Source organism: Haliotis cracherodii, unplaced genomic scaffold (assembly GCF_022045235.1).
Source record: "Haliotis cracherodii isolate W230 unplaced genomic scaffold, xgHalCrac1.p SCAF_3, whole genome shotgun sequence".
NCBI lineage: Eukaryota > Metazoa > Mollusca > Gastropoda > Lepetellida > Haliotidae > Haliotis > Haliotis cracherodii.
Window position 1 is genome coordinate 3,710,824 of NW_027266286.1, and position 14,629 is coordinate 3,725,452.

Here is a 14,629-nt window from a genome sequence, read left to right on the forward strand (position 1 = left end):
AGAATCAGCTTAAATACATTATCACATTGTCTTTGTGCAAGTAAGGAACAGGCACATGTATGTTTTTAATACTTGCATATAACAGAACCCAGTGATTAACAAGATGTCTTTGTGCAGGTAAAGAACAGGTGGATGTTTGTTTTAAAAACTTAATTATGGCATTAAAAAAATAATTAAAAAGTTTGTCTTAGTGCATGTAAAGAACAAGTTTGTTTGTTTTAAATACTTGCATATGGCTTTAAAAAATAATTAAAAAGTTGTCTTAGTGCAAGTAAAGAACAAGCTTGTTTGTTTTAAATACTTGCATATGGCATTAAAAAATAATTAAAAAGTTGTCTTAGTGCAAGTAAAGAACAAGCTTGTTTGTTTTAAATACTTGCATATGGCATTAAAAAATAATTAAAAAGTTGCCTTAGTGCAAGTAAAGAACAAGCTTATTTGTTTTAAATACTTGCATATGGCATGGAATATTAATTTTTTTAGTGTTCAATTTTGATTTCAGAATCCATTATACAAGAAAGGGAGAGACTGCACCAAGGAAGGTGCAATCCTCTTTGTGTAGAAGTCTTTGATCTTTCACCTTTATTATGATCACAGATTCTGAATTTGTTTCCACTTCATTTCACTACGACTTTCTGTACAGCTGTAAACAATGGCCCGATGTAGAATATCAAACAAAACTGACTTACAAATATGACCTACAATTCAAGCTACTTAACTTTTGTCTTCAAATAGTATATGATATGATGCCCAATTTTTATAAAATTTGTAAAATCAACCTTGAAACTTAGAGCTTTAACAAAGATATATAATTTAAAACAAATTTATTTTTTAAGTAATGGTATTAAGTAACGATTAACAAGTCGTCGTTGTTCTAGTAGAAAAGTTACGCATACAATTATTTTCAATACTTGAATGTCGTATCAAGTCATATGTTATCGTTTTATGCCAAATTATTTACAGCATAAGTAATGACGTTCCCACAGCATCCTGTTTTGGCTATAAATATGTACTTTGTATTATTAGTTTGGATTGGAGTGTGACATTTGTTCGTGACATTAACAGATTAAACTGAAAAAAACTAACACAGATGTACAACTCATTACAAAGCTGTCCTTACGAAGTGTGAGGTCTCAGTTACTCCTGTAACATGAGCACGTTGCATGTAACGTACCTGCCGATTGGTCACTGCATAATTGATTCCTTAAGACCATGACCAAGGCATGACATAGGATACCTATGTGATCACATACCACATTTTCATTGGGTAATGGTAGGCATGGTGACAAGTTATACAGTATCACATCCTGATTGGTATTCGATTGCTCTGATTGGGTGAGACTGATCACGCCCTGTGACATCAGGTTTTGTGGAATGACCACTAGAAAATGGTAAACCGAGCTAAGTGTTCTATTATTCAGTATGGTAAGTGTAACCTGCACTTCATTCCCCTTGCAGTCGCAGTTGACAACTGAACTTCTTGTCCTAAGCCCTTGTCTAATTATTTTGGGCTAGCAAGCTTAGATAATGTAGATGTACATATGTTAATAATAAAGTGAAAATTATAACATGAGACAAACAGAGAATTTCACCCGAGTTCCATTAAAAGTTTAAAACTCTGAGGCTTTATGAAAAAAAAACATCATCCCAAATGATTGTTCCAACTTTTTCAGTTAGTTAACAGGAGTAACTCAATGTGTTGAGGACCGGTGAAGATCCGGGGTAGGATAGGTCTTCAGGAATTCATGCTTGCCGTAAGAGGCGACTATGCTTGTCGTAAGAGGCGACTAACGGGATCCGGTAGTTAGGCTTGCTGACTTGGTTGATGCATGGCATCATATCTCAATTGCGAGGATCAATGCTCATGATGTCACTGGATTGTCTGGTCCAGACTTGATTATTTACAGACCGCTGTCATATAGCTGGAATATGCTGAGTGCGGTGTTAAACAACAAAACAACAAACAACAATGTGTTGAGTGTAAACAGTATGGCTACAGCTTCAGTGGCAGGGAGATTTGTGATGTCATTTTATTGTGATGTCATGGTAACCGATGATGTCACAATGGACTGCAGTGTGATAAAATTTCATTGTAGCTTTATCTCCGAGGAGATATAATTTGTTCTCTACCAAGGATGTCTTCTGTGGAATGATAATGATAACATGAAAATCCTGACAAGAGACAAGTTTGGTTAAGTAGCCATAATGTTTTCACACAGATCACTAACATTTTAAGAAAACTTTTGCTTTTTCTCATATTTGGCCTATAATGTTTAATCAACTTGTGCCAATTAAGCTAAATATGGGTGATATTTCTACTTGAATTTTCTCTGCATCTACATGTAGATAATAAATTGAATTATGTTAGATTGGTAGATAGTTGGTACAATACAATAAAACCACTCACTCACTCACTCACTCACTCACTCACTCACACAAAATTGGTGAAAGTTATGCCACTGGTTAGGCTAGTTATATATATGGCGTAAAGATGTTTGACACAGTCACTGACGAGTGTTGAAATGTTAGTACTTGACTTTGTATTATGTTCAGTATTATAATTATGGTTACTTATAAAACACAAGCACATACGTATATAAAATTAGGATTGGAAGCGATATTTGGAATTCAGAATCTATAGTAGGCATTTGGATAAGTCAATGTCAGATGGCTCAAGAATGTTTAGAAACAGGGAGGGTACTGTATGTTGGATGGGGGTACCATCAACAGAAGCTTTAGGTTGTGGCTGGTTTGTAATGTGTTTAAGTTATAACATGTCTCAAAATCCTAACTCAAGTAGAGCGGTTTTAGTCCAAAGAAGTGCTTTTGTTTAGGTATATAGTCTCTACTCATACTGTTGTTTGTGTCTATTGTATTTATTTATGATAATTGTTAATATTTCTGATATATTCAAAAATGATTCGAAAGGCCTGTTTTTGAATTATGAATTAATTTGTTAGATTTATCAACTACACAAGGAATTATAATTATTTGAACAATGAACATATTTTTAGTTACACTTTGTTGGAAAATTTAAAAATCCCAAATGTGACAGCGCTCAAACTCATGATGTTTTTGCTAAAAATTTACATGAAGATGTTATTATTTTCAACAAAGGACATGCCGATTTTTCTCCAAGATTATGTTTCTTTATGCTCCAGGGTTACAGCAGTTTCATGAAATATGATTCTATCTCCAGGATAGTATGAAATTTAAATGGACAAAAGATTTTATGATTTGCCAGGCAGTAAATTCTTTTTTCAATGAATAAATTACATGAGCTGTTTGCTAAAGTCAAATAGCACATGGTACCAAAGGTTGAGACGGTTTTGTTTAACATGTTGAATGTAGATGTGAAAAAGATTAAAAAAATGGTAATTAACAAAAAAACATTTGATGTATGTTTATCATTGTCCGCATAAACTATAATCTTTTTAAAAATTATCAACACAGCTTGGAGGTACACAATCAAAGGACTGCTTGTTCTCTCAAAATTCATGACAATGTGGCCTCATAAGGTTGACAAATAATTATATTGTTTGCAAACAGTCTCAGTACTTTTTGTGTATTTATTGACACAGTGAAATCGACATGTTCTCTGAAGTCATTGTTCAACCAATCGGTTTCTTCATTAGACCCTAACAATAGCCTGGCAGGACATTCATATTCGTAAACGCTGATTTTAGCCGACAAATGAAAACTGTCTGTTTGCAAGTCGCCCAGCCATGGGATTAGGCTACTAATCATAGTTCATATTTTCATCTCTCGTTCTCAACTTGGAGTCAAAATCTGTCACCTGCTCCTCAATGTTAATTTCATTAGAGGAGATGGGGTCAGAGGTCGGCAGCATCACATATGGTGATTAGTTCTTGTCGATGTGGCACAACATGTGTTGGACCTTCGGCACACGCGTCTTACCAACGTTTATTCAATGTTGTCATGTGATCATTGATAAAGGTCATACAAGGTCGGAAATCGCACTGGGTGAATTCTCGTAGGAAATTGGTGAAAACAAAACTGTCATTTGTGATCACTTCATATTTAGTGCAGTGCTCGGACTTTGACTTTGACATTATTTAATGATGAAAAGTAACCTGACTGAAATAGGGTTATTGGTACTAGTATTTGATTCATTTTTAAAATGTGACATAAAAAAGAATGCTCATAAGCCTATTATAGGATTTCTATTCTGGGAAGTACAAATGTTATTTCAGGGGAATTTGCTTTTGTTGATTGTTTTACATATCCTCAAATTTTACAAACATGAAGTAAGATAAGGAATAACACTTCCGTTATAAAAAAATCTTCAAAGTACCGTAGGGAGGAAGGGGCCCATTGCCTTTTCAAACAAAACTACGTTTTCATTTAATTTTTTTTCAGTGGAAGGACAATGGTTTTTACAAGATCACTTAAAACCTGCTTTTAAATTACAAATATGAAAATAGTCATTAATGTTTTTGCATATTTATTGATAATGAATGTATAAATTCTTTTACGCAAACAATTTTTTTCATGAATTACAGGCAAAACAGGCAAAAATATTATGTCCATAATAAAACAGGAGAATATAATAAAAATAAAACCCTCCTTGTTTTGAAGCTGGATTACCACTGAGGAAAATTAGTGACATTATTCTTAATGAATCCCCCTGAAAGACAGGCTGAATTTATCGTAATTATTTGCGTCCTCATGTGACCTCGAGACCCGGTTTACCAGTGGCCAGCCAGCAGGAGGAGGTCACCGGCACAGTGCCCACCAACATACTTAATTAGGTAACCACTTGCCCGGAAAATTGACACTGATTACAAAGGCTTCCCACAATGCATCTACAGAAAGCATCGCCTTTCTTCAGCCCTGATTGGCGTTTGATTTAGTGAATGGGCTTCATTTTCTCACCTTTATGTTTGTTTTATGATGTTTGGGTTTCAGTAACGCAGATAACCAGCATTTTATTATTTTTTTCTTTTAGATGACTGATGTGAGAATCAATAAAACTGATATCTGATGGTATGGTATTTACAGAATTAATATAGTGTTGTATCCGAAACTGATGCCTTTAGTTTCCCATGTTGGGACGATGTTTTTAATATAAAGGCTTACAGATGTTACATCCCCTAAAAAACTGAAAAGTCCAAATTAATTTGATTTTTCTGGTTTGCCTGTCCCTGACCTTATTAATTATAACCAAGTGTGATATATCTTGACTATTGCTGACAGAGGTATAAAACAACATTCAATCACTTACAAATGATAACGAGGCGGCCGCTGAGTGAATAACTAATGTTTGTATTATGTAAGTGTAGGCGAGAATATTCCAACAGGAACCTCTAGACCTTAAAAACAATCTACTCATTTATTTTTCTGGTGGCAAGTTAGTTTTTATTAAGAAGGTGAATGAGGTGGTCTAGTGGTTAAAGCGTTTGCTCACCTGCCCATAGAACCAAGTTCATTTCCTACAAGGGGTTATTGCATGTGAAACCTGTCCTCCGTGATTTCACTAAAGGAAGTGTAGAACTACACGCTCCTTCTCTATTTGCAGGATAAATCAAGTTGGCTTGTTGCCCCTTGACTGGACAGACACTGCTTATGCCAGGATGCGTCATTCCACTGCCTCTATCTGGGCTGTTACAAAACTTGTGCTAATTACCATTCAGAATATTCATATTCATTATCAGAACTCATATTGATCGTTAATCAGTTGTGATTTTTTTAGTTGTAGTTTATCTTCTCTTCCTGAATATTTAAATAACATTAACCTGCTGAAGTAAGCGAGATATCGGCACCTTATTTGTATAATGGCTGAAAAGACAGAGCCCAGTTTACACAGAGGATAGTTGCCCAAAGACTATTGACATTTACTTCTTTATGTAAGCATGAGTTAATTACTACTATTGCAAGAGCCTGCTTAGTGAAAATATTTTAAAAACAAATACATATAATATATATCTCAAATTCAGAAACATTTTGTTATATAATGTTCGATTAGATATTATAGTAAATAGATGATCGCTGTGCTAGTTAAGATCAAATTATTGACTGAATAATCGATCTGTCATTTCAGCACTATAATACATTGTGTTGAAGAACTTAAAATTAATTAATTTCCGAAAGTTTGTAATTTGTAATAATCATATATTTTAGGAAGTAATTGTCAAATAATGTTCACTCACAATGTGTGCTTATGTACAATTTTAAGGCTTTTAAAGGAAAATGTTTCTAGATTTTTTATCCATGGAATTGATAATTACTATCTTACTGAATATCCAATATTTTATAGGTACCTGACTGTAAACCTTCTAGCAGCTCAAAAGGCAGCTTGGGTTGTGTACTCCCCAGGGAGTTGAAAAATTAAATTTGAATGCACACTGGCTCATTGACTGGGGTGACCACCTCCGTGGTCTAGTGGTAGACTGCCACCCGGAGAGCAGAAGGTCCGGGGATTGATCCCCGGCCGGGTCATACCAAAAAACGTTAAAAGATGGAACTTGTTGTTACCCTGCCTGGCACTCGGCATTAAGGGGCTAAAACAAGGACTGGTTGGCTCGGAGACAGTATACTGTGTCTGAGTGGAGTATTCATATTAAACTGTGACATGGTATCTCAGTGAGCTAGCACTATAAATCGGCATCAGTCAGGACTAGTATAAGCAGCCACACACACACCACCACCACCATCACCATCACCATCGCCACCACCACCACCACCACTGTCATCATCATTGTCATCGTTGTCATCATCATCGTCATCACACACCCGCCGTGATATTGCTGGAATATTGCTAAAAGAGGCGTAAAACCAAACTCACTCACTCACTCACTCATCACTATCACCATGATCATCACCACCGTCATCGTTGTCATCATCATCGTCATCGTCATCGTCATCGTCACCACCACCACCACCACCATCATCACCACCATCATCATATCAGCATGATATAAGTGAATCTTCGATCATTAAGTTGTAAGAAGCAGTTGTGGGGATTACCCCGTCAACACACACCTCCTCAGTGTAAGCGTCATGTTTAACTACATGTGAGTGATGCTATTGTATTTGTACTAATCCCTGTTCCCTTATGATCCTATCAGGGGACATTAGGAAGTGTGACGGATGAGGAGAAGGAGGTATTATGTTGAGATGCTGGTCCTTCAGGTCAATGGCAGAGTAAGCTCCTCCTACACCTTGGTCACATGACTTGGTTTTAACGTGAACGTGTCGCAGGAGTCATAGCCACTTCAACCGATCCTGCTTGGTTGTTTTCACGATAGTGCCAGCAAACATGGTGTTCATTTTGTCAGATTTTACATGTAATGAAAGTTGTGTGGATAATATTACATGTCGCATTGTCATGTTTTGGGCTTATGCTTAACTTAAGCACTGCCATAACTAGTCTCCTGCATTTGCAACAAATATTTGAATAGTATTATGAAATAACAAAGTAATATGTCTATGTAGGACAAATTATGAATTTTCAAATAAATACAATGTGAGATTTTGGTAAAATTTATGACTTTTGTGGACGTTGAACCTGAATGTAATTTATTAATGTCTCAAACAGTTTTCAGTAAACTAGCATGAGCATTTGTAGGAAAATACGACTTGTTAAGCCACATTAGAACATACAGATAAACTAGACAAATGAATATCATAATGTCAGTTTTTATAGGTTATTGACTGTTATAATCTTTGGGAAATGTTCTTTCAATAATTTTTTTTATTTCTCACCAGGAATGCAATCAAAGAATAGTACAACACTTTACTTCATTGGATGGTATAAATTGACTACCCCATGAAAAAGGGCAAACCCTTTCACCTTCCTGAAAATACAAATCTTTTAAGTTTTTATTGGACGTGGGACAAGGGATATAGGTTTGGGTTCTGTCGAACCTCCATCCGTCCATCTCACTTGAATGGGGACAAATTGGTTTGGAGCCTGTTATTGTTACAAGGATGGTATTTTGCGTACATCATTCAGGCATAAATAGAAAAATATTGTAACAAATATTATATTTAGGATAACACTTTCTTAGTCAGGGACAGGCCCCACTTGCACAAAGTGATCTTAGTGGTAACGACTGTAGCCAGTTAAAGAATGGGAGTTACGATCATCTTAGCGCTAAGATCGCCTTGTGCAAGTGGGCCCTGATTCTACTTTTTAGGATTGTGTCCCATCAGGTACTTGATGGACATGTGTTACATGTGAACACTTTCTAAATGGCATTGTGTATAGACCTAGAGTAATCATGTTCATGAAACAGCATCAGAAATATTATATTTTTTATATTGAGTTATGGCTCTTGTTAAATTATGCCATGTACAAAATGTACATGTGACGATATTGACAATATTGATGATATTGACCATATCAATGATATTGATGATATTATTGACACTACTGATAATATTGATGATATTGACAAAACTCCTTGATATTGATATCAACGATATTGATGATGTAGATATTGCTTATATTGATGTTATCAACGATATAGATGATGATATCAATGATATTGATGATTTCGACAATATTTATGATATTGACAATACTCCATGATATATTTATGATATTGATGATATTGGTGATGTTGATATTGATATTGAGGATGTGGGGAAATCCTCAGTAACAACAGATATTCACGATGATCTACATCAGCAGGTAAATTAGATGCGCAGAAACTGGAGGACCACTACGCATGAAAAGAGGCAATCACCATGTCACTACTGTCAATACCAGCTTCCCGCCACAGTCTAGCGATCCCAAACAATTCTCACAAGGCTGATTGTTCCGGAAGAATGTCTGGTGGGTTGGAACAGGGCAGTCTATGACAACATATGTATATAATAGAGCATTGTGTATCGAGGGAATGTCTGGTGACTTAGTGTTGGGTTGGAACGGGGCAGTCTATGACAACATGTGTATATAGAGCATTGTGTATCGAGGGAATGTCTGGTGACTTAGTGTTGGGTTGGAACGGGGCAGTCTATGACAACATGTGTATATAGAGCATTGTGTATTGAGGGAATGTCTGGTGACTTAGTGTTGGGTTGGAACAGGGCAGTCTATGACAACATATGTATATAGAGCATTGTGTATTGAGGGAATGTCTGGTGACTTAGTGTTGGGTTGGAACAGGGCAGTCTATGACAACATATGTATATAGAGCAATGTGCATCGAGGGAATGTCTGGTGACTTAGTGTTGGGTTGGAACAGGGCAGTCTATGACAACATATGTATATGGAGCACTGTGTATCAAGGAAGCCCTCGTGGGCCGCACATGTCATCTGTTCAAATGTGACAATTATTAATCAGTCAGGTGGTAAGAGTAGAGCTTCTGTCATGGTTTCATGAAATATTTATTTAGGTGTTTTGTCTGTGTGTGTGTCAACATTTATATTAATGACTTGTAGTAACCTAGTCGATGATGTGTTAAGCCCAGTGGTCCTTGTAGTGTAATTACCGTTGTTCTGGCGGTAATTACTGGTTTAATTGGCTAGCACTGTGTTATGGGCAAATACTAATTTATCTTATCAGGTGAAACTCGTTAAGAGATCACAACCTGTGAAACTCTTTCTACCAGAGTATTTTTCATTTGTTTTCAAGCACCATCTTAAATTCTCCAAAGAAAGAATATACTATTATTTATGGAAAAGAGATATTGGTTTTAATATTGAAAAATACTGATTTACCTTTTCAGGTAAAACTTATGTATTCACAATCTATTCTTTGTCTACCAGAGTGTATACTTCACTTGTTTGTTAGGGACCGTCTCACAATCTTTACAGAAAGGTAATACTGTACCTGGTAGAAAATGGCATGTTGGTGACTTAATAATGTGGCAAATATTTATATACCTTATCAGGTAACCCATTAAGATCACAGCCTACACTTCATCAACCAGAATGCACTTTTCCATTGTGTTTTAAACAGGTTTATGTTTTTCATTTTTCAAAGGAAGGGTATCTTTTAATTTAGACAACATTAGCTATTGGTTTCATGTTTATTAGTGTTTGTAACAGTTATGTTCTGCAGGAGGTTTGAACAGCTGTTGCTTTGGTGGTGTAAGTATAGAATGTGGGTAATAAGGAATTATTTCAATAGAATTTTTAATATGAAAATCAGGTCATAAAAATTCGGAACAAAAGGAACCCTTAATTAAATATTCCACATTGATCCTTGGGATATGTGTTGCCGTAAGTTCATTATGGACAATTGTTTAGTGAACAGCGCGCAGAGACACAACACTGAAAGCTGTGACAACACGACACGCAACGATTCACATTAGGAGGGGCCTTTTTATCTTTAATAGTATTTATAAAGACTGAATGTATAAATTTACATAAATTTAGTACTTATTTGATATAATAGATATAGCCTAGTAATCACAGTTTTAGATTTAACAGTGGATAATTTCATGGTGAGCTCAAGTAGTATGCAAACTTAATTCACGTTTGATTTATGCGAATTCTTTCAGTGTGTCATGCTGATACAGTGTACAGGTATATTACATACATACTACAGGTATATCAAATACATACTACAGGTATATCACATACTACAGGTATATTTCATACATACTACAGCTATATCACATACATACTACAGCTATATCAAATACATACTACAGGTATATCACATACATACTACAGGTATATCACATACTACAGCTATATTTCATACATACTACAGCTAGATCACATACTACAGGTATATTACATACATACTACAGGTATATGACATACATACTACAGGTATATTACATACATACTACAGGTATATCACCTACATACTACAGGTATATTACATACTACAGGTATGTTACATACATACTACAGGTATATCACCTACATACTACAGGTATATTTCATACATACTACAGCTATATCACATACATACTACAGCTATATCAAATACATACTACAGGTATATCACATACATACTACAGGTATATCACATACTACAGCTATATTTCATACATACTACAGTTAGATCACATACTACAGGTATATTACATACATACTACAGGTATATGACATACATACTACAGGTATATTACATACATACTACAGGTATATCACCTACATACTACAGGTATATTTCATACTGCAGCTATATCACATACATACTACAGGAGTATCACATACATACTACAGATATATCACATACACGCTACAGGTATATCACATACTACATGTATATTACATACATACTACAGGTATATCACATACTAGACCTATATCACATACACACTACAGGTATAACACATACTACAGGTATATCACATATTTGAGGATGTGTGTTTTCGTTTCTTCAAGACCATTGGAGGTACTGCATGTTCTATTCCCCCCTATCGAACACAAAGGTTTCTTTTGATAATTAATCTTTTCTTGTTCACAAATAGTGTTTGAAAAAACAGGACTGGGGAAGAGTTTTCTGAATCAATATTGTTTTATCACTACCCACAGTTACACCAGCCGCTGGACACACTCAGGTAACATTATGTCATGTATTACCATGGAGGTATCACCACACCTTGTCGTGTCACTGCCCAGCCATCTTATCATGGGAGGAGGAGGAGGCTCATGGGTTGCAGAAACTAAGAATTACATCTACACACCTGGTCATTGGGAACACTTTCAGCTTATGTCATTACGCGCATAGTTCAAGCAAACTGAAGGATTCATTGCTCCCATTATTGGAGTTGATTATGTTTGACGTTGATGTGTTTCTGTTGGGAGTCAGGCCATTTATCAACATGGTAGTGCTCATTGCCATGAATATTACGTTCCAATTAGGGCTGGATCTTGTTCCAGTTCCTCAGCATCTGTTGTGGGTTTATAGCTGCAGTGCTGCAGAGTTCTAGTTTAACTCACAAGTGTGCATCTGCCTCCGTGCGGCTGGACGTTCGTTGTGTGCAGAACAGCAATGAATATTGTTTCTTCTAAATATTATGTTCATATATTTGTTTCATAGCTGAGCGTGAATCTGATTTATATGTGTATGTGTTATTCTGAACATTAATGATTTAATACTTAAATAAATAAATTAGCAATGAAATTGTTTCTTAAAACTATAATGTATGGGTAGTGGTTTTCATAGCTGAATGTGAATGATTTATGTGAATATGTGTTATTCTCAAGATTAATGTTTAAATAATTAAAAAGTAAATCATTTGAACTTACCTTGTCACGTGACAATGCAGAATTGGATCCCAAGTGGTACTCCTAACCAACACCAGGTGTCACTGTTCCATTTTGTGCGATGTTGTCGCCGTCTTCAACTGTGAACACCACGGGGTATATTCCAAGTGTCTCTACACTCCTGGGGGTAGCGAGGACGACACAGGAAACTGGTGGCATCAAAACAAGAAACTTGTCATAGAAATGTGTGATGTTTCGAAGTAAATGTGACGAAGTTTCAAAGTGTTTCTACTTGAGTCTGACGGAGAGGGCGTGATTGTCACATTAAGGCCTGTTATCAGATTAAAACCAGTAATGGAGATCAGTTGCTGTTCCCATTGGAAACATTCTGAATAAATATTGTGTGCTGTGCCTTGTTGGGGCGAGGATGATATGCTTCTGTCGCCAGCTCTCCCTCTTCCCGCCTGATAACATTTTTGTGGTTTTCCTGTTTTTTCACCCCTCCATTGACACAAGAGCTCCTATCATCTGTCGTCGTATTTGCTCCAAAGTTTTAACGTCCCTAAGTGGCATGCTAGCTGCCCAATGGGATGCTGCAAACAAAGATACATAGGTAGACTAGCAGGCAGAGAACAATAGCTCACTGGAGTTATAGGGTGTTAGGGAGTGGTAGGAACCATCCCTGTTTGGTGTGGTCTCTGATTGGCTAGCCACCCAGCTAGCCGAAGCCCCCGAACCTGCCCATCAGGTCATCAGGCTACTGTCCCAAGATTGGAACTGGGAGACGAGGTTGAGGTTGTAAGAATATTCCCCATGCACTGGAGGCATCTGCTGGGGGTTGAGGCCAGGTTATGTATGAAGTCTAGTTGTGGTTTACTCATAAGAGCAGGGAATGAAGTCAACTATCAAGCCGACACTCCTTGTGGTTCGGAGAGGAGTGGTCAATCTAGATATACAGGCTTCTTGGTATGGTCCTCACCTCATGTGTAAACGCTTATGTTTATGTTTTGTGAAACGCTTTTAGAAATGGTAATGCTGTGATCGTTGTGACCTGTGGTAGTGTATGGTTTGAAACCACTGTTAACAATATGCTGCAATATCACAGCAGGGGCCTCTGTTTGGCTTGACACTTTGAACCCATGTAGGAGGGGATCCATTGGGTTGGAACCTCAAGGCTACTCCAGTGTGTTCCCACTGTGTTAGGACTGGGAAATTTCTAAGGCTAAACTTGTTTCATACAAAGAATGTTACTGATGGTGAAATGGAGACTTACGTTACGTATATCAAACTAATATAATCTCCTGTACACATGTGTGCAGTAGTTTGAGATGCAGTGTGTGTGATGCATTGTCTGGCCGTCAGTAACAGACAAAGGGTGTGCGATGCATCGTCTGGCCGTCAGTAACAGACACAGGGTGTGTGATGCATCGTCTCGTTGTCAGTAACAGACACAGGGTGTGCAATGCATTGTCTCGCTGTCAATAACAGACACAGGGTGTGCGATGCATCGTCTCGCCGTCAGTAACAGACAAAGGGTGTGTGATGCATCATCTCGCTGTCAGTAACAGACACAAGGTGTGCGATGCATTGTCTCGCTGTCAATAACAGACAAAGGGTGTGCGATGCATCGTCTCGCCATCAGTAACAGACACAGTGTGTCCGATGCATCGTCTCGCCATCAGTAACAGACACAGGGTGTGTGATGCATCGTCTAGCTGTCAATAACAGACACAGGGTGTGCGATGCATCGTCTCGCTGTCAATAACAGACACAGGGTGTGCGATGCATCGTCTCGCCATCAATAACAGACACAGGGTGTGCGATGCATTGTCTCGCCATCAGTAACAGACACAGGGTGTGCGATGCATTGTCTCGCCATCAGTAACAGACACAGGGTGTGTGATGCATCGTCTCGCCATCAATAACAGACACAGGGTGTGCGATGCATTGTCTCGCTGTCAATAACAGACAAAGGGTGTGTGATGCATTGTCTTGCCATCAATAACAGACACAGGGTGTGTGATGCATCGTCTCGCCATCAGTAACAGACACAGGGTGTGCAATGCATTGTCTCGCCATCAGTAACAGACACAGGGTGTGCGATGCATCGTCTCGCCATCAGTAACAGACACAGGGTGTGCGATGCATTGTCTCGCTGTCAATAACAGACATAGGGTGTGCGATGCATTGTCTCGCCATCAGTAACAGACACAGGGTGTGTGATGCATTGTCTCGCCATCAGTAACAGACACAGGGTGTGTGATGCATCGTCTCGCCATCAGTAACAGACACAGGGTGTGCGATGCATTGTCTCGCTGTCAATAACAGACAAAGGGTGTGTGATGCATTGTCTCGCTGTCAATAACAGACACAGGGTGTGTGATGCATCGTCTCGCCGTCAGTAAAAGACACAGGGTGTGTGATGCATCGTCTTGCCGTCAGTAAGGTGTGGAGGTTCCACTAGACACAGGAAGGTGTGTGGAGGTCCCA

General features: G+C 37.6%; 2 protein-coding genes across 3 annotated transcripts in view; one reads left to right on the forward strand and one right to left on the reverse strand.

The window, feature by feature from the left end:
- LOC139473694 (runt-related transcription factor 1-like) overlaps window positions 1-12,955 on the reverse strand; it is a 66,434-nt gene extending 53,479 nt beyond the window's left edge. The window contains exon 1 of the mRNA XM_071256404.1: window positions 12,182-12,955. The gene's annotated coding sequence lies outside the window, so the exon portion shown is untranslated. The remainder of the gene's footprint in view (window positions 1-12,181) is intronic.
- The window catches only part of LOC139473695 (transcription initiation protein SPT3 homolog), an 89,694-nt gene that overhangs the window by 34,485 nt on the left and 40,580 nt on the right, over window positions 1-14,629 (forward strand). The gene's annotated exons all lie outside the window — the stretch shown is intronic.